The sequence below is a fragment of the Chrysemys picta genome, chromosome 2 (assembly GCF_011386835.1).
Source record: "Chrysemys picta bellii isolate R12L10 chromosome 2, ASM1138683v2, whole genome shotgun sequence".
NCBI classification, from domain to species: Eukaryota; Metazoa; Chordata; order Testudines; family Emydidae; genus Chrysemys; species Chrysemys picta.
The window spans coordinates 282,052,485-282,071,864 of record NC_088792.1 but is presented as its reverse complement, the minus strand read 5'-3'; the positions used below and the strand labels follow the sequence as shown (position 1 = coordinate 282,071,864).

The window sequence follows — 19,380 nt, the reverse complement described above, 5'->3', positions numbered from 1 at the left end:
GCTAGATGGACCAAAGGTCTGACCCGGTACGGCCTTTCTTATGTTCTTATGTAGAATTAATTACACCTGGTGCTTTGAGAAAAGGTAACAGCCCTCTGATTAATCAGCCATCCACTGAGAAGATAATTGGGCCCATACCTGAGCAAGGACTGCTAAAGAAGGTTCTCCCCGCTGCACCCCAGCAAACTCAATAAATTCAATTTAATTACTTAGTGAGATTTTGTTACTTCCACAACGTTTAAAAATGTCCCTGGCACATGGCTGTTAATTAGGTAATGTAACAGCTCCCAAGAAACACTCATTCTTTAAGTAATTCTTATACAGCGTAAGCAAAAAATTCTTTTTTATTGTTGTATGTTCTAGTAGTTAAAAATTTCTAGGTTGCTTCCAGCAGAAAAGAAATCAATAATAGCAGTAATGAAGTTTGACTACAGAGCTCATTATAAGTTAATACGTTTAAAAAAAAAATTGAGTGCAGGGGAACCATGGTTAAAAATTGGGCTTTAAGTCAGATGCCTCTTGTTTAACCATGTTCTAACACCTTAAGGTTGTGTGTTCTTAAGTCAAATCTGAGTGAAAGCAAGGCAATTTCGTAGTTACCAGATCGCGTTAGACTATGAAGACCCTAGGGTTTACCTTGGACTTGCTAACTTGTGTGAAAACTGCAAACTGCTTTGTCTTCACTAGAGTTTAGAATGCACCTCTCTTTTTAAGGATTTGCCTACACCAACAATTAGACTACAGCAACCCCGGGCTAGCCTGCAGCTGTCTAATTCTCCCTGTGCACCTTGCTGACATGCATTAACAGCCTGTTGAATGCTTTGCTCTGATCCTCTTTTTGGAAGGGGACTAGCTCACAGTGCATTAACGAACTGTTAACACGCATTAGCAGGGTACATGCAGTTACACCACAGCAAGCTAGTGTAGGGTAAATTCACACCCCAGCTTACTGTAGTCTGTGGTTCCTGTAGACAAGCCCTATGCTTTCTGTTGTCAGTTTCTTTCCCAACCAGCTCTGTGGAGGACAAAGTGGGTGGCATTTCTTTTTTTTTTTTTCCTTCCCCTTCCTTTTGCTGCTGCTTCCTCTATGCTCTGTTCCGCTCCCCTTGTTGAATTCTCCTTCTTACCTCTTTCCCTAAAAATAGCTGCAACAGCAGCAGTTTGCAAACCTCAGGGGGAGAGGGCCAGTGAGCTCTTACTGTCCTCAGAAAGACAGTGGTGATCTTAACTAGCTGAAGGATCTGAGTAGTGTCAGAGCACATTGTCCTTCCTTGCCCTGTGAACATGCTCATCTTCTGCCCCACACTGGAACACGGAACCCTGCTGCACTCAGTTCTAGAGTCTGGCAGAGTCTAAAGCTGTTATTCCCCTGGAACTGCTGGGACAAGGAAGATGAAGTGCTGAGTAGGGCTGGAACAATAGGCCCTTGGTCAGAAAAATGAGGAGGCTGGCTAAACGGAAATTAAACGGAACAATCAACAGTGAAATGCCTGCAAACTGCATGGAGATTATTTAAAAACACTATAATAGAGGCTAGACTAAATGTACACTCCGAATAAAAAAAATAAAAACAAGGATTTTAAAAAAAAAAAAAGCCACCATGGCTAAATAGCAGAGTAAAAGAGGCAATTAGAGGCAAAAAGGCATGTTTTAAAAATTGGAAGTCAAATCCTCCTGAGAAGAATAGAAAGGAACATAAACTCTGGCAAGTCAAGTGTAATAAGGCATGTGAAAAAAAGAATCTGAAGAGCAACTAGCAAAAGACACAAAAACCAATGGCAAAAAATTAAGTACATCAGAAGCAGGAAGCCTGACAAACAATGAGTAGGGCCACTGGATGATCGAGGTGCTAAAGGAACGTTCAAGGAAGACAAGGCCATTGTGGAGAATCTAAATGAATTCTTGGCATCAGTCTTCATTACAGAGGGTGTGAGGGAGATTCCCACACCAGAGCCATTCTTATGTGACAAATCTGAAGAACTGTCCCAGAGTGAGGTGTCAATAAGAGGAGGTTTTGAAAGAAATTGATAAATTGTTAAACTGTAATAAGTCAGCAGGACCATATAGTATTCTCCCAAGAGTTCTGAAGGAACTCAAATGTGAATTTACAGAACTACTAACTGTAGTATGTAACCTGTCACTTAAATCAGCCTCTGTACCAGATGACAGGAGGATAGCTAATGTAATGTAGATTAAAAAAAAAAAAAAAAAAAGGCTCCAGAGGTGATCATGGCAATTACAGGCTGGTAAACCTAACTTTAGTATCAGGCAGATTGGTTGAAACTATAGTAAAGAACAGAATTACCAGACACATAGATGAACACAGTATATTGAGGAAGAGTCAACACAGCTTTTGCAAAGAGAAATCATACCTCACCAATCTATTAGAATTCACTGAAGGTGTCAACAATGGATATAATGTACTTGGACTTTCAGAAAGCCTTTGCGAAGATCTCACACCAAAGATGGCATAAAAAGTAGGAGACTGCTAATAAAATTTGCAGATGACACAAAGTTGGGAGGTATTACCAATATGAAGGAGGACCGGAATATCATACAAGGAGATACGGAGGACCTTGAAAACTGGAGTAATAGAAATGGGATGAAATTTAGTAGTGCAAATTGCAAGGTCATGCACTTAGAGACGATAAACAAATTTTTTTGCCATTAGCTGGGGATGTATCAGTTGGAAGCGACAGAGGAGGAGAAAAACTTGGGTGTATTGGTCAATTATAGGATGACTATGAGCTGCCAATGTGATGAGGCCATGAAAAAGGCTAATACGATCCTAGGATGCATCAGGTGAGGTATTTCCTGTAGAGATAGGGAAGTGTTATTGCCATTATACAAGGCACTGGTGAGACCTTATCTGGAACACTGTGTGCAGTTCTGGTCTCCCATGTTTAAGAAGGATGAATTCAAACTGGAACAGATGCAGAGAAGGGCTACTAGGCTGATCAGAGGAATGGAAAACCTACCTTACGAGAGGAGACTCAATGAGCTTGGCTTGTTTAGCCTAACCAAAAGAAGGTTGAGGGGTGATATGATTGCTCTCTATAAGTACATCACAGGGATAAGTACCAGGGAGGGAGAGGAGGTATTTAAGTAAAGTGCCAATGTGGACATAAGAACAAATGGATGTAAACTGGCCATCAACAAGTTTAGGCTTGAAATTAGACAAAGGTTTCTAACCATCAGAGGAGTGAAGTTCTGGAACATCTTTCAAAGTGGAGCAATGGGGGCAAAAAACCTAACTGGCTTCAAAACTGAGCTTGATAAGTTTATGGAGGGCGTGGTATGATGACATTGCCTACAATGGCACATAGCCGATCTGCGACTGCTAGTAGCAAAAATTCGGAATGGCCGGAGATGATGGACTAGATGGGGAGGGCTCTGAGTTACTACAGAGAATTCTTTCCCAGGTGTCTGGCTGGCAGGTCTTGCTGGCATGTTCAGGGTTCAGCTGATTGCCATATTTGGGGTTGGGAAGGAATCTCCCCCCGGGTCAGATTGGCAGAGACCCTGGGGGGTTTTCGCCTTTCTCTGCGGCATGGGCCACTTGCAGATTTAAACCAGAATAAATGGTGGCGTCTCTGTAATTTGAAGTCTTTAAATCATGATTTGAGGACGTCAGTAACTCAGCCAGAGGTTGGGGGTTTATTACACGAGGAGGTGGGTGAGTTTCTGTCGCCTGCAGTGTGCAGGAGGTCACGATGGTCCCTTCTGGCCTTAAAGTCTATGAGTCTGAGGTCCTCTCGTGGATCAGTTATTGCTCAAAAGATAGGAAACAAAGGGTAGGAATAAATGGGCAGCTTTCACAATGGAAAGTGGTAAATAGTTGGGTCCCCTAAGGATCTGTATTGGGACCTGTGTGGTTCAACATATCCATAGGTGATCTGGAAAAAAGGGTAAACAGTTAAGAGGCAAAGTTTGCAGATGATATAAAATTACTCAGAATAGTTAAATCCTAAAAACTGCAAAGAATTACAAAAAAAAGAACAGGAGTACTTGTGGCACCTTAGAGACTAACAAATTTATTAGAGCATAAGCTTTCGTGGACTGGATCTCACTAAGCTGGGTTAAATTAGCTGTTACCACTCAAGAAAGAGATCTTGGAGTCACTGTGGATAGTTCTCTGAAAACATCCTCTCAATATGCAGCGTCAGTCAAAAAACCCCCAAATAGAATGTTAAGAGCCATTAGGAAAGGGATAGATAAGACAGAAAATAGCACGTCTCTATATAAATTCATGGTAACCACACAGCTTGAATACTGTGGGCAGATCTGGTCATCCCATGTCAAAAAAGATACCTTGGAATTGGAAAAGGTACAGAGAAGGGCAACAAAAATGATTAGGGGTAGGAACTGCTTCCATATGAGGAGTGGTTAAAAAGACTGGGCCTTTGTCTATGGCCTGGTCCCCACTAAGCCCCCACTTCGGACTAAGGTATGCAAATTCAGCTACGTTAATAACGTAGCTGAATTCGAAGTACCTTAGTCTGAACTTACCGCGGGTCCAGATGCGGCAGGAAGGCTCCCCCGTCGATGCCGCGTACTCCTCTCGGCGAGCTGGAGTACCGGCGTCGACGGCGAGCACTTCTGGGATCGATTTATCGCGTCTTAACCAGACGCGATAAATCGATCCCAGAACATCGATTGCCTGCCGCCGGAGCCTCCGGTAAGTGAAGCCGTACCCTAAGGTACAGAATTACTTCGGTATAACTACGTTGCTCAGGGATGTGAATAATCTGCACCTTTGAGTGACCATAGTTATACTGACTTCTGTGCTGGTGTAGACAGCGTTATGTCAGCGGGACGGCTTTTTAACTGAACTGACGGGAGACGCTCTCTTCCATCGGCTTAGAGCGTCCTCATTAAAGTGCTACAATGGCACAGCTGCGCCAATGCAGCATTTGAAGTGTAGAACTGCCCTTGGACTGTTCAGCTTAGAAAAGAGACGACGAAGGATACGGTAGGGGTCTATAAAATCATGAATGGGGTGGAGAAAGGGACTAAGGAAGTGTCATTTACTCCTTCTCATAACACAAGAACGAGGTATCATCCAATTAAATTAATAGCCAGCAGGTTTAAAACAAACAAAATGGAGTATTTCACACCAGGCACAGTCAGCCTGTGGAACTCATTGCCAAGAGACGTTGTGAAGTCCAAAAAGTATAATTGCTTTAAAAAAAAGAACTACCGTATTTTCCGGCGTATAAGACGACTGGGCGTATAAGACGACCCCCAACTTTTCCAGTTAAAATATAGAGTTTGGGATATACTCGCCGTATAAGACTACCCCTCTTCCAACGCACACCAAAAAAAAATTAAAAAAACATCAGATTTGATTTCAATATGGTAATTTTAATTCAAATGCTTATGACATGCAGGTACTTAGCAGGAAAACTGTCACTTATAAACATAAGGCTGTTTGTCATCAAACATGTAAACATAAAACAGTGCAAGTGGATTAAACTTTTCCTAATTCACTCTAAAGCTGAAAGGAAGGATAAGACAATAAACCCATGGGAGCTGCCATGCTGTTTGTTTTCTAAGCTGTCAACCAAACTGGAACTGATGATGATAGGAGGAAGATAACAAACAATAGAGAGAGAGCAAGTGCCGGGCAAGTCCCTGGCGAGTTAGCAACGCCCATCATAACTGCAAGCTACGGTATTTTTACAGGTTTTGCTGGTGTGACAGTTTCCCTTTAAAAACCTTCAAAATCCTCCTGTTCGTCATCTGATATCATAAGTACATCAATGACATCTTGTGATATATTTGTAAGGCAGTCATCGTATGGATCGAATTCCGTATCAGATGGTGTGGTCTCAACTTCGGCTTCCTCTTCATCTTGCCACAAGTAGTCGTCCTCCATACCATCTAATGAATTTGATATGCCACACTTCTTGAAAGACTTGATTACTGTTTCTGCATCAATATCATTCCAGGTTTTTATGACAAACTTGCACAAAACATCCAACTGTGGAGCACGCATGTTTCCTCCTTTTGTGAATGACTTTTCGCCGCTAACCATCCATTCATTCCACTGTTCTTGAATGCGATCTTTAAATGGCTTGTTTAGGCACACATCCAGTGGCTGTACCAACGATGTCAATCCTGCAGGAATAACTGCCGCATCTGTGTTTAGTCTTGCAAGCATTTGCTTGGTGCTGGGAGTTAAATGAGCCCTGAACATATCCCACACCAGTAGACTACATTTTTGAATAAGTCCACCTGGTCGCCTGCTCCATACATTATCAAGCCATAGCTTTACCCCTTCTTCATCCATCCAGCCTTTTTCATTCACATGTACAAAACAACCAACAGGGAACTTGAATTTCGGCATTGTTTTTCTTTTAAAAATAATCATTGGTCTCAGTTTGGCGCCATCAGCTGTGCATCCTAGTACCACTGTAAAACTGGACTTCTCATGTCCTGTTTTAATTAAAATTGTTTTTTCACCTTTTTGATGGACAGTTTTATTTCCAACCATATCAAAATTCATTGGAGTTTCATCCATATTTCCAATACTACTTAACGCATAGCCATGTTTAGTGCGCTGTTGTATTACGTATCGATGGAAACTATTTACTTTGCTATCAAGATCTGCAGGTAATTTTGGGGCAATTTTCATCTTTTGCCTCAGTACCATATTATGCCTTCCCATGAATCTAGTACACCAGGATACAGTGGCCTTAAATCTGTTGCTGTGATCTGGGTTAGATTTGGCCCACTGAAGTGCAAACAAATGTATTTTATTTCGTGTCACTACATAACCGTTTTGGCGATGCTCATTCACCATGTCTGCTACATGTTTTTCGAGTTCTGGCCAATGTGGAGTGCCTCTTCTTAATGCACACTTACCCCTTGGCATACTCTTTAATGCTTTTTCATTTGCTTTCCAGTCCCGAACCATCTTTTCTGTTACTCCATATTGTCTTGCAGCAGCGCAGTTATTATGTTCCATGGCAAAGTTTACAACTTTAAGTTTGAAACTGGCTTCATATTTCTTTCTTCTTGCTGGTGGAGCCATGATGGGGTTTTGACTGTTGGACATTTGTATACTGTACTGTATGTACTGGTGCTATACTGTATGAACAGGTACAGATACTGGTGCTGTACTGTATGTGGTATCCAGTATACAACAACCAGCCAATCACGGCAAGCGATGTACCTTACCGGCGATTGGCTGGTTGTTGTATACAAAGCCTGCTTGGATTGGTCAGCTCTCCCTGCCTGCCCAGCCCTCCCTGTCTCCAAGACTATCAGAGCGGTAGCACAAACACGCCTCTTTCACCCGTCTGGCCCGCCCTTGTATCCTATTACCTCCTTCTCTGCCTCTCAGATCTCGCACATGCGCGCCTGCGTCGCTTCACTGCAGTCCTCAGGAGCGAGATCTGAGAGGCAGAGAAGGAGGTACGGTAATAGGATACAAGGGCGGGCCAGACGGGTGAAAGAGGCGTGTTTTTCTGGGCACAGCGCCGCTCTCTCTCTTTTTTCCATACCCCAGGCATCCCGGACGCCTGCAGCTTGCTCCGCCCTTCACTTACACCTTCCCGGTGAGGCGCCCCCTCACCTCGTCATCGGGCGGGGATGCGGCCGCGGCCGTTTTTGAGCTCCCCCCACCATATGCGGCGACCGCAGATTCTCCAGTCCGGCTCGGAAGTTTCAGCACCCGCCCTATAAGACGATACCCGGCGTATAAGACGACCCCCGACTTTTGAGAAGATTTTCCTGGGTTAAAAAGTAGTCTTATACGCCAGAAAATACAGTAGATACTTTCATGGAGGATAGGTCTATCAATGACTATTAGACAAGATGCTCAGGGATGCAACTCCATGATCTGAATGTCCCTAAACCTCTGACTGCCAGAAACTGGGATTGGACAACAGGGGATGGATCACTTGATAATTGCTCTGTTCTGTTCATTCCCTCTGAAGCATCTGACACTAGCCACTATCTCAAGATGTGATACTGGGCTAGATGGGCCATTGGTCTGACCCAGTATAGCCATCTTATGTGCTTATGTAAGGGAGGAGGGATAGCTCAGTGGTTTGAGCATTGGCCTGCTAAACCCAGGGTTGTGAGTTCAATCCTTGAGGGGGCCACTAAGGGATCTGGGGCAAAAATCAGTACTTGGTCCTGCTACTGAAGGCAGGGGGCTGGACTCAATGATCTTTCAGGGTCCCTTCCAGTTCTATGAGATAGGTATATCTCCGATGCTGCTCTTAGCATGGCTGTTGTGGGCATCTAGGAGTTACTTCTCAAGTGAATGGAGTTTTGAGTGCTTTTGCAGATTGTTTTTCAACCATTCAGTCCGGGGTGGTGGTTCTAGTCATTTCCACTTCCTGGGAATAAGCCAAGAATAGCAGTTCTTCTAAGATCTTCCATACGGTGCTATTACAGCTTTCTGCAGCTCATGCGTGTTTATAAAATGGCTCCACAATGAAAAATGTAAAATCTTAAACACATCTGTTTGGATCCAGCCTCTACTAGACTAGATGAGAGACTAGCAGCTAACTGTGTCAAACAGGTGAGCAAACTTTTTGGCAATGAATCATTGAATCTTGAGAAAAAATCCACTTCCCTGTGGTGAGAAACTTTCAGCTGAACTTGATGGCTCTCTCCTGGGAATCTAAGAACTCACTAAAAACATGTGAATAATGTTCATCTCTAATGGCTGTGATGATAGACTTCAAAACGTGACTGGTGTGTAAACCAATGCAGTGCTTTCTGAATCTGCCAGGAGATGGCTTCAGTGCCGCTGCTGATGCTCATATCTCTGGCCAGTTTCTTCTCTGCTGCAACCTGGCAGTCTTTTCAGAGGTCAGTGCCCCTTCTGAGACTCCTGCCAGCATCTGGGTCAGTTTCTTGTTGCTGGTATCTGGGAAATTCCAGAACGGGGAGTGGAGCTTTTCACAAAGGATCACAATCCAAAAGAGACTTCGGGATGCAGAGAACAATGGAAGCTCTCCCATCTCCACAGCACCCTAGTGGCTCTGGAATGGGTGGCAAATACAGAGTGGTTTTTAATCCCTTCCAAGATCTAGAGAGGGGTGGCAAGAAAGGCCTCAAACTTTTCAGATACCAGTGAGCCAGAGGTTGCTAGGAGAGACAAGAGCTGCTGAACAGCATCTATATAGGAATCTCAGCACCTGCCTCAGCTGAAGGAGGGGGAGTGGAGGAATTCTGTGTTGGGTGTAATCCTGGAGAGTGTAAGTTTTGTCTGGCTGTTAATTATCTGGTTAATATACTCAAGTAACGGCATTGTGCTGTATATCACCCTGACACAGGATCAGGTCTAGACACTGCTGAAAAATAGACACTTGAAATCAAATACTAAGTCCGGTGCGTAGCCTTGGCCGGGGCAGATCTTGCTGGTCGGGCAGAATTCAGAGGGGTCTGTTTGTGTTCACACTCTGGAAGCAATTGCGTTGCTTACTGTGCTAATTAACCCTCATTGAATTGTGTGACTAGGAAGTGTGGATGTGTACAAGGGCGGGCGTGTGTGAAGAAGGCTCAATAGATTAGGACTTGTTTACACTTGAAAATTAATGTAGATTTAGGCCTTGGCTACACTCGCGGATTCACAGCGCTGCCGGATTCACAGCGCTGTGAAGCGCGAGTGTAGTCGCACCGCCAGCGCTGCGAGAGCTCTGTCGCAGCGCTGCAAGTACTCCACCTCTCCGAGGGGAGAGGAGCGCTGCGAGGGACCGTGCAGCGCTGCAGGCGCTGATTACACTGACGCTTTACAGCGCTTCACTCGCTGCGCTTTTTGTGTTTTTTCACACCCCTGAGCGCAGCAAGTGCAGCACTGTGAATTGCCAGTGTAGCCAAGGCCTAAGGTAGGGTGTGAATTTAAAGCACCGTGGCTGTTCCTGGATAACTCCATGTGTGGACTCTTATTCCAGAGCAAGTGTCCACATATGATGTTAATCGGGAACAATTCCATATGTAGACAAGCCCTTAGGGAAGTGGAGTATTTGGGAGCAATCAAGCAGACAATATGGAGAAGGAAGGCTAGAACACAATGTGGGGTTAGAGGGAAGGAAACCATGACTGTGGCATGCATGTATCAAATTGTGAACTCCTTTTGTATTAGGACCTTCTTCATTTTTGTAATATGTGCTGAGCATGTTTAAACTTTCCCTAGGCAGCTTATTTTATTGCACTGAAGACAGTGCCTGCCCAAGAAAGTGTCTCTCAACCACTTACTCACGCCTATCGAACAACGGATTTTCTGTAAAACCATGAATGGCATGGAGAATCTGAATAGGGAAGTGTTATTTACCCCCTTCAAGTAGTGCAAGAACCAGGGGTCATCCAATGAAATTAATAGGCAGCAGGTTTAAGTACTTCTTCACACAACATGCTTGTTGCCAGGGGACGTTGTGAAGGCCAAAAGTGTAACTGGATTAAAAAAATAATTAGACAAATTCACAGAGGATCGATCCATTCGTGGCCATTACCTAAGATGGTCAGGGATGCAACTCCCATGCTCTGGGGCTCCCTAAATCTCTGACCACCAGAAGTTGGAGCTGGATGACAGGGGATTCCCAGGAGAGAGCCGTCCAGTTCACCTGGAAGTTTCTCACCACAGGGACTTTTAATTGCCCTGTTCTGTTCATTCCCTGTGAAGCATCTGGTTCGGGTCCCTGTCAGAAGACGGGATACTGGGCTAGGTAGATCATTGGTCTGACCCTATATGGCTGTTTCTTGTGTTCTTCCATATATGCGGTGAGCCTGACTGTGGGTGGGGCTGGGGCTTTCCAGTGGAACAGACTTTTTGAGTGGGATGCTGCTCTGAGTTGATGCGGGGGAGAGGGTCGGGAAGGTGACCATTGCTGCTTGGAAGCAGGGTATGCAGAAGGGACTCTGCCCAACCTGAAACGCTGACAAACCCCAGGCTCTCAAATTGGGTGAGAGCAGACTAAGGTGTGTCATGAGACTTTAATCTCGCAAAAACAACAAGGAGTCTGGTGGCACCTTAAAGACTAACAGATTTATTTGGGCATAAGCTTTCGTGGGTAAAAACCTCACTTCTTCAGATGCATAGAGTGGAAGTTACAGATGCAGGCATTCTATACTGACACATGGAGAGCAGGGAGTTACTTCGCAAGTGGAGAACCAGTGTTGACAGGGCCAATTCAGTCAGGGTGGATGTAGTCCACTCCCAATAATAGATGAGGAGGTGTCAATTCCAGGAGAGGAAAAGCTGCTTCTGTAATGAGCCAGCCAGTCCCTATTCAAGCCCAGATTAATGGTGTTAAATTTGCAAATGAATTTTAGTTCTGCTGTTTCTCTTTGAAGTCTGTTTCTGAAGTTTTTTTGTTCAATGATAGTGACTTTTAAATCTGAAATAGAATGACCAGGGAGATTGAAGTGTTCACTTACTGGCTTATGTATGTTACCATTCCTGATGTCCGATTTGTGTCCATTTATTCTTTTGCGGAGGGACTGTCCAGTTTGGCCAATGTACGTGGCAGAGGGGCATTGCTGGCACATGATGGCATATATAACATTAGTGGATGTGCAGGTGAATGAGCCCTTGATGGTGTGGCTGATGTGGTTGTTCCTCTGATGGTGTCGCCAGAGTAGATATGGGGACAGAGTAGGCAACAAGGTTTGCCACAGGGATTGGTTCCTGGGTTGGTGTTTCTGTGGTGTGGTGTGTAGTTGCTGGTGAATATTTGCTTCAGGTTGGGGGGTTGTCTGTAAGCGAGGACTGGCCTGCCTCCCAAGGTCTGTGAGAGTGAGGGATCATTTTTCAGGATAGGTTGTAGATCGTGGATAATGCGCTGAAGAGGTTTTAGCTGGGGGCTGTATGTGATGGCCAGTGGTGTTCCGTTATTGTCCTTGTTGGGCCTGTCCTGTAGTAGGTGATTTCTAGGTACCCGTCTTGCTCTGTCAATCTGTTAATCTCGCAAAGATCTGTTATTCTTGAGTGCTTTCAAGACTGAAGTGACTGTGGCAAATGAGGTCTTTCCCCAAGCCTGTTTCTTGCTTCTTGCCATATTGTCCAGAAGGAGTTAACCCAGAAGCCCAGAGCGCCTGCAGTTTGGGCAGAAAACTTGTCGGGGAGGGGAGGAGGGATTGGGAGGTCTGAGGCAGTTGTTTCAAGGTCTAGGGCAGCTGGAATGTGGAGTCCCATGCCACAAGGTGGGAGAGTCAGTCTGAGCCTGGGAGTGTGGCCCTGTAGACCCAGAGCTAGAAACAGAGACAGCTCAACTCAGACCCACTTGTTGTGGAAGCATGTGGGACCCAGCAGTTGGGGACTGTGCAGAGGGGCGCTGGGCCAAGGTGTTACAGAAACATTGACTGGGGTCAATGCAAAAGAAAAGAGGCCATGTTTGCCTACAGAAAAGAAGAGAGTAAAACTGGAGCAAAGCCAGCAGGGGTTTTACAGGAACAAGGGAAAATCTGTGCATGCACTTAAAGAGTGGTTATCGAATAGAAAACTGATTGTAGATTATTGTTAAATACAGGGCTCAGTAAACAAGACAGTTTCTTATTCCTCTAAATTGCAGGTTTCAGGGATTTGATTGGGGGTAGTGGCAGCAAAGGAATCTCTCAACCTGACTAATAGACTTCATTCTCAAGCTAGTAGTGCTGGTAGAACTTCTGTATATCCACTTGCATACAATGGCACCAGCTAACTGGTCATTCAGTAGGGCAGTCTGTGTAGAGAATTACCAAGTGGCTAATCACAGTGGTGGGATTGTGAGGGTTTTTTAAGTTTATATCTTAGGGTTTGTCTTCACTGCAGAGTTAATTCTAGTCCTGTCCACACACAAACGCTTACCTTGAGTGTTGGTGGTGCTTTTTACTCGAGTTGGCTGGCTCCTCGGGTGTAGATAGACTTGGACGCCTTAGATTTTTATCAGTAAATGTCAGTTTTACCTTCCGCACGCACAGACGAAAAAATATTTCCATCGGCGATAATCGAAATGTATGGATAGGCAAAGTAAGAAGAATGCTGCTTGAGAACCCGTCAGAGTTTGATTTAAGGATATTTACTTTGTGTATTTTGACACATGATGCTGACTGTGTGTTTTAACTGTTATAAAGCTTTAATTGAGAGTCTCAATGTCTACTGTCAATAAATAATTTCTGACCCCTTTCCCTTGTCTGCCCCCCCAATTTCCCACAACTATGAAAATTGAAATAGACAAAAATAAAAAAAGCTTAAAATAAACACAAGTATTATCTGTTGAAATGAGTAACCACCTCTCCACCTCCGAATTCTGCTAAGCGTAGCTATAGGCTACAGATCAATTTAGCACAACTCATCAGCAGTTAAGCTGCTCAGAGTGGTCATGTTGAGTGTTATTTCATAGTGTGGTCGCATTCACTCAGGCCTTGGCTACACTGGCGCTGTACAGCGCTGTAACTTGCTGTGTGAAAAAAAAACCCCGAGCGCAGCGAGTACAGCGCTGTAAAGCGCCAGTGTAATCCGTGCCTGCAGCGCTGCACGCTCGCTCGCAGCGCTGCAAGCTACTCCCCTCGGAGAGGTGGAGTACATACAGCGCTGTGAGAGCTCTCTCGCAGCGTTGGTGGCGCGACTACACTCGTAGCCAAGGCCCCAAGCTAGGCTAATGTGAGAAGGGTAACTTGAGTGGATTCTGTAGTGAAGACATGACCTTACTGGTGGAGCAGTGGATGTCTTTGGCATTTCCCCCCTTTAGATGGGTTGTTTGGGTTTTACCTACTCACATTCCCCTCTTATTTCTTCTCTCTGATGGTGCTTGCCCTGCAGAACCTGGCATGGTCATCAGAATTTCGGCATCAGTCAGTATGTCACCATGAATTGAGTTCTCCACCTCTTTCCTACTCTCAGCCTTTGTTGGGTTTATAAATTAAAGAGGCTCTCAGTTTAAAAATCAGAGCCTTTTTTTTTTTAAATAACCTGACCTGTTACTAATAAACTGCACACTAGCTTAAAACCAAAAGCACTTTTAAAAGAATTGTTGCTGTGTCTGCTGTTTCTTTTGTATTTCTCTCAGCACTGGGCAGGTGTTAATAGTTGGTGTTAATTTCTCTCACGTTCTAGCCCAGTGTTACAGTATGAGTTGCAGACACTGCAAGGGAATGGTTTTCTAACTGCTGCTTCTAAAATTTTGTTTTTAATTGAAATGTTTCTGCTGATTTCTGATTTCTATAAAAGCATTGTAGAGATCCTAGATCTTGGGTCACAACATTAAGTGGTCCAGGTGAAGATTAAATGATGTGTTTGAAAGAGATTTGAAATAAGATGGAAAGACGGTGGATACAGTAAGGCTGTTCAGGATGACAAGAGACCCCTGTGTTAGAGCAAGGGAATACGTCAGGTCTGGGTTCTCTTCCAGCTCTAACACTGACTTGCTGTTTGACCTTGGCCAAGTCACTTAATCACAGAATTGTAGGACTGGAAGGGACCTCGAGAGGTCTTCTAATCCAGTCCCCTGCACACACTTAAGGCAGGAATAAATATTCTCTCCAGACCATCTCTGAAAGGTGTTTCTCTAACCTGCTCTTAAAAATCTCCAATGACGGCGATTCCACAACTTCCCTAGACAATTTATTCCAGTGTTTTCCTAAGTGTGTGGCTAGTTAGTCTTTCCTAATGGCCAACCTAAACCGCCCTTTCTGCAATTTAAGCCTATTGCTTCTTGTCCTTTTCTCAGAGGCTAAAGAGAACAATTTTTCTCCCTCCTCCTTGTACCTTTTATGTACTTGAAAACTGCTATCATGTCCCCTCTCAGTCTTCTCTTCTCCAGACTAAGCAAACCCAATTTTTTAAATCTTCCCTCATAGGTCATGTTTTCTAGACCTTGAATCATTTTTGTTGCTCTTCTCTGGACTTTCTCCAATTTGTCCACATCTTTCCTGAAATGCGGTGCCCAGAACGGGATACACTACTCCAGCTGAGGCCTAACCAGCGTGGTGTAGAGCGGTGGAATTACTTCTTGGGGCTTGTTTACAACACTCCTGCTAATACATCCCTGAATGTTTGCTTTTTTTCCCCTTTCCAACAACATTACACTGTTGACTCATATTTAGCTTGTGATCCACTATGACCCCCAGATCCCTTTCTGCAGTACTCCTTCCTAGGCAGTCATTTCCCATTTTGTATGTGTGCAACTGATTGTTCCTTCCTTAGTGGAGTACTTTGCATTTCTCCTTATTGAATTTCATCCTATTTACTTCAGACCATTTCTCCAGTTTGTCCACATCATTTTGAATTTTAATCCTATTCTCCAAAGCACTTGCAACCCCTCCCAGCTTGGTATCGTCCACAAACTTCATCAGTATACTCTCTATGCCATTATCTAAATCACTGATGAAGATATTGAACAGAACTGGACCCAGAACTGATCCCTGCGGGATCCCACTCAATATGGCCTTCCAGAGTGATTGCGAAACACTGATAACTACTCTCTGGGAACGATTTTCCAACCAGGTATGCACCCACCTTACAGTAGCTCCATCTAGATTGCATTTCGCTAGTTTGTTTATGAGAAGGTCATGTGAGACAGTATCAAAAGCCTTACTAAAATGAAGATATACCACGTCTACCACTTCCCCCCCCCCCATCCACAAGGCTTGTTACCCTGTCAAAGAAATCATTCTCTACCTGTTCATCCACCTCTCACAGATGTCCTGAGCTTTGATCAATGACTGTAAAGGGCATTGGAATTTTGGTTAATGCCACCAAAGGTGGTAGTGGTGGTGGTATCCTGAGGTCAATCAGGATTTGCTGGTCAAATAGTATAGGGTTTTGCTCCACTCCCATAAAAAATGTCTGGAGTGTATATGGGTTTGGGGTGGGGGTGGGGGAAAGCAATTGGAAGAGGGATGTTGATGTAATGAATTGCTATGTGTGCAGTTCACGTAAGTGCTAATTCTCAGCTGTGTGGGATCTGCCGACAAGCTCATTGCAACTGTCTGAATTTCAGACGAGATTGCTGGACCAGTTTGCTAAGAGGCCCTTGCAACTGATCAGCTGCAATATCTCCTTCCCCTCCCCTCGAATTCAAAGTCTGTGCAGGAGGCCTGGAGTTGATAGGGGGTGTCTGCAGCTGTGCAGTGTTTATAGCCAACTGTTTTCCTGGAAGGCAAGTTTTTATCTTAGAAATATTTTTACTCTTAGTCTCTTGTATCTTAACAGTTCGGATGTCAGGTTTAGTTTCCCATGACACTGGGCGATTTGAAAAGCATGGGGTGGGAGGGATCCATTTTCTGTGTAAGTCTTTGTGCTATGGTATCTCATCCAATCAATGTTAAATTTGCTGTATCTCGTCTTTTTAATACTGCCTGATAATTTCCTCTCTACGTCACTGAAGATCACCGGGTGCTTAACTTGGGAGCTGAAAGCAGTTTTGTGTGTTGTCCTGTTGCGGGTGTGGGGAAACAGGGCAATAGCAGTTCCCATGCACAGTTCTGTGCGCTATGGTAGATTGACTCGGAGTCTTTCCAATTGAACTCGCCTGCATATTTTGCCACAAGTGTCAGGTTGGGAGTCAGACTTGATTCTTAACATTGAGAAACCCACATGATGTGGTCTGTTTCTCACCCCGCCCCCAGATCTAAGATACAGGTAAATCAATCTCATGCATCAGCTGATTGCAGAGATCAAGAAGGCGATTCCCTCTCTATACATTGATATATAATCATAAAGCACCTGGCTAGCTGGTTTTATTTCCTTTCCCTGAACTATCTGGTGTTGGTCGCTACTGGAGACAGAATGTCAGACTCGATGGGTAAATGATTTGATCTGGTGGTATGGCAAATCCTGTGTTTTATCATCCTCTTCTTTTTTCTGCTTCACTTTTAAGGCTCCCTGTAAACTGGAGGGCATCTATTGTCCTGGGATCATCTGATATTGCAGACTGTCGAGGCTAGATGCATTTTTCTGATCCAGCAAACTCTTTGGGCTCCTGGACCAGTGATCAGAAAGGAAGAGGTGGGGGGGGAAAAACACCCCCATCCTGAGTTCTGACTTGGCATACAGATTTGGGTAGTATTCACAGAGCATGTGTGTTTGTGGGGAAGCGGTTGAAGTTGAAGAGGTGATGGAGAAAGCTGGATTAGTCACAAAGAAAAGGGTTGTGATTGCAGCCTCTCCCCTCCTCAGACCTTTGGTAACTTCCTGTCCTGTTGAGAAACCCATAGGGTAGAGGAATGTAAGGAACGTGAAGAGGGGTGGGGGAATCTCCAAAAGGGAGCATCTTAAAATGTTTCTTCTGCAAAAGCTAGTAGAGATAGAAAACTCATTTGTCCTCTGAAGTGTTGTCAGATGCGAAGACATGATTCACTCCTTACGGTGTGAAAAAGGGGATTTCTAGCCCTGCCACCTTGCCAGAATTACCCTTGTATTGAGTCGCTCCTGCCAGTGCTTTCGTAATAGAACCAGGCTTAGCGGAAGATCAGAGTGGCTGAGCCAAAATGGAAATCCTAAATAGCTGGCTGGAGGACAGGGAGGCCGCTTCGCTCTAGCAGAAATGATGCGGGGAGGGATCATTCTGCAAATGGAGTTGGATCATTTGGCATCGCTGCCACTCCCCCACATCGCGCTAGAATGACTGTTCTGACACGTCTTCATGGGCACAGCTCATGGCGTTGCACAATAGCTGCATACCGGTCCTGTTATCTGTGTACAGGAACCTACTTTGCAATTAGAAGAGATCTCTCTCTCTTATTTTTTTTTGTATTCCTACAGCCTGCTTGTGTGATTTCCGTGAGCTGAGCACTTGCGTTCAAAAGCCACATTCTTAGTTCATAGGATGGCTAGCCCTGTCTAGGGCTGGTAAGCAGCTGCAGAAACCTTCAGCTAACAGTCTTTTTTTCCCCCTCTGTAAAGAGAGGTGTGTGTGTGTGTGTGTGTGTGTGTGTGTGTGTGTGTGTGTGTGTGTGTGTGTGTGTGTGTGTGTGTGTGTGTGTGTGTGTGTGTGTGTGTGTGTGTGTGTTGAAAAAACCCAAACCAGGTGCCAGATCCTGCTTTCTACCTCACACAGCTTCACTTACTATTCAAAGTGCACCACAGACACTTCATCCTCCCAACCCCACCCAAGACGCAAGTCACTCTTACTGCCCATCTTCTAGATGAGGTCACGCGTCTGGCCCAAGGTTACACAGCAAGTCCTTGGCAGAGCTGGGATCACCATTCTGTAGTGCCAGACCATGGGAGCCAAGAACTGCTTCCCCCACTGAGCTGAGTCATGAGACCAGATCTCTCCAGCTTACACAGTGTAACCAGCCCAGTATTTTTAACATATAAATGTTCTGCAGGTTACAGATCTGAAGCAGCCATGGGAAGGGACTCCTGAGTGCAGGTGATGGCTTGCTTTTATTGGCAAGGAAGTGATGATATTTGTATTTCCCACCTTGAGTAGCTGTTCTCTGCTTCTGTCATGGAAATCTGCACATGTGCAATGAGTAAACACTTACTGCATCAGGGGAAAGGGATTTTCTCCTCTCCCTGTTCAGGGACAAGACATATGGGAGTTTGAAGACCTGGGGACAAGTATTCTTGATCAGGTTGTGGGGTACTCCGCTTGCTGAGAGGCAGCATGACCCAGTGGGGAGGGCACTCGACTGGGAATCAGGAGACCTGGGTTCTGTTCTCATCTCTGCTGGGTGACCTTGGGCAAGTCACTTCCTTTCTCTGTGCCTCAGTTTCCCCTCCCACCTTTTGTTTGGTCTGTTATCATTATAAGCTGTGCAGGGAAGAGACAGTTTGTGTGTGTCTGTATAGTGCATAGCAAAATGGGGCCCTGACCGTATTTGGGGCGCTAGGCTTTGCTGTTAGGCAGATAATTAACATATTGCTTGCCTTGCTATGCTTGGGCAAACTGTTGTAATAGCAGCAGGGAGCAGCTGCTGTCATGGCAATCGAACTGGATGCTTTAAAATGGTCCGAGCTGAGTTTGTTCCCTGAGTGCCTTGTGTATTGCTGTGTGGCGTTCCACCACAGAGTTAACAGTCTCAGCGTGTGTGGCTCCCGACGCAGATTATGTCCCTCATGGCAACAGTTTACCAGGCCAGCTTGTTGAGAAGAAAATGTAGGAGTTGCTGAATAAACACTTGGAGGGTGCCCTGGGGAGTTTGGTACTAAACGGGAAGCCTGTGCCTTTCGGTGCCAAGCAACCTTTCCTTGGAGCCAAGGTTGATTTTTTTTTTTTCCCCTTCAATTTTTTTTAAGCCTTTCAGTCAGGCTTTCTCCTCTTGTTCTCACCATTTTCTGTAACCGGTTTTTTTTCTGTTAGATCATGCAACAAAAGGGGAGAGAGAAAGAGAGTGTGTGTGTGTGTGTGTGTGTGTGTGTGTGTGTGTGTGTGTGTGAGAGAGAGAGATCTAGCCTTCAGAAGTCAGCTAAATATCAGCCCTGTATCTGTCAGT

General features: G+C 44.8%; 1 protein-coding gene across 5 annotated transcripts in view; it reads left to right on the top strand.

The window, feature by feature from the left end:
• The window catches only part of PTP4A3 (protein tyrosine phosphatase 4A3), a 284,614-nt gene that overhangs the window by 9,582 nt on the left and 255,652 nt on the right, over positions 1–19,380 (top strand). The window lies entirely within an intron of this gene.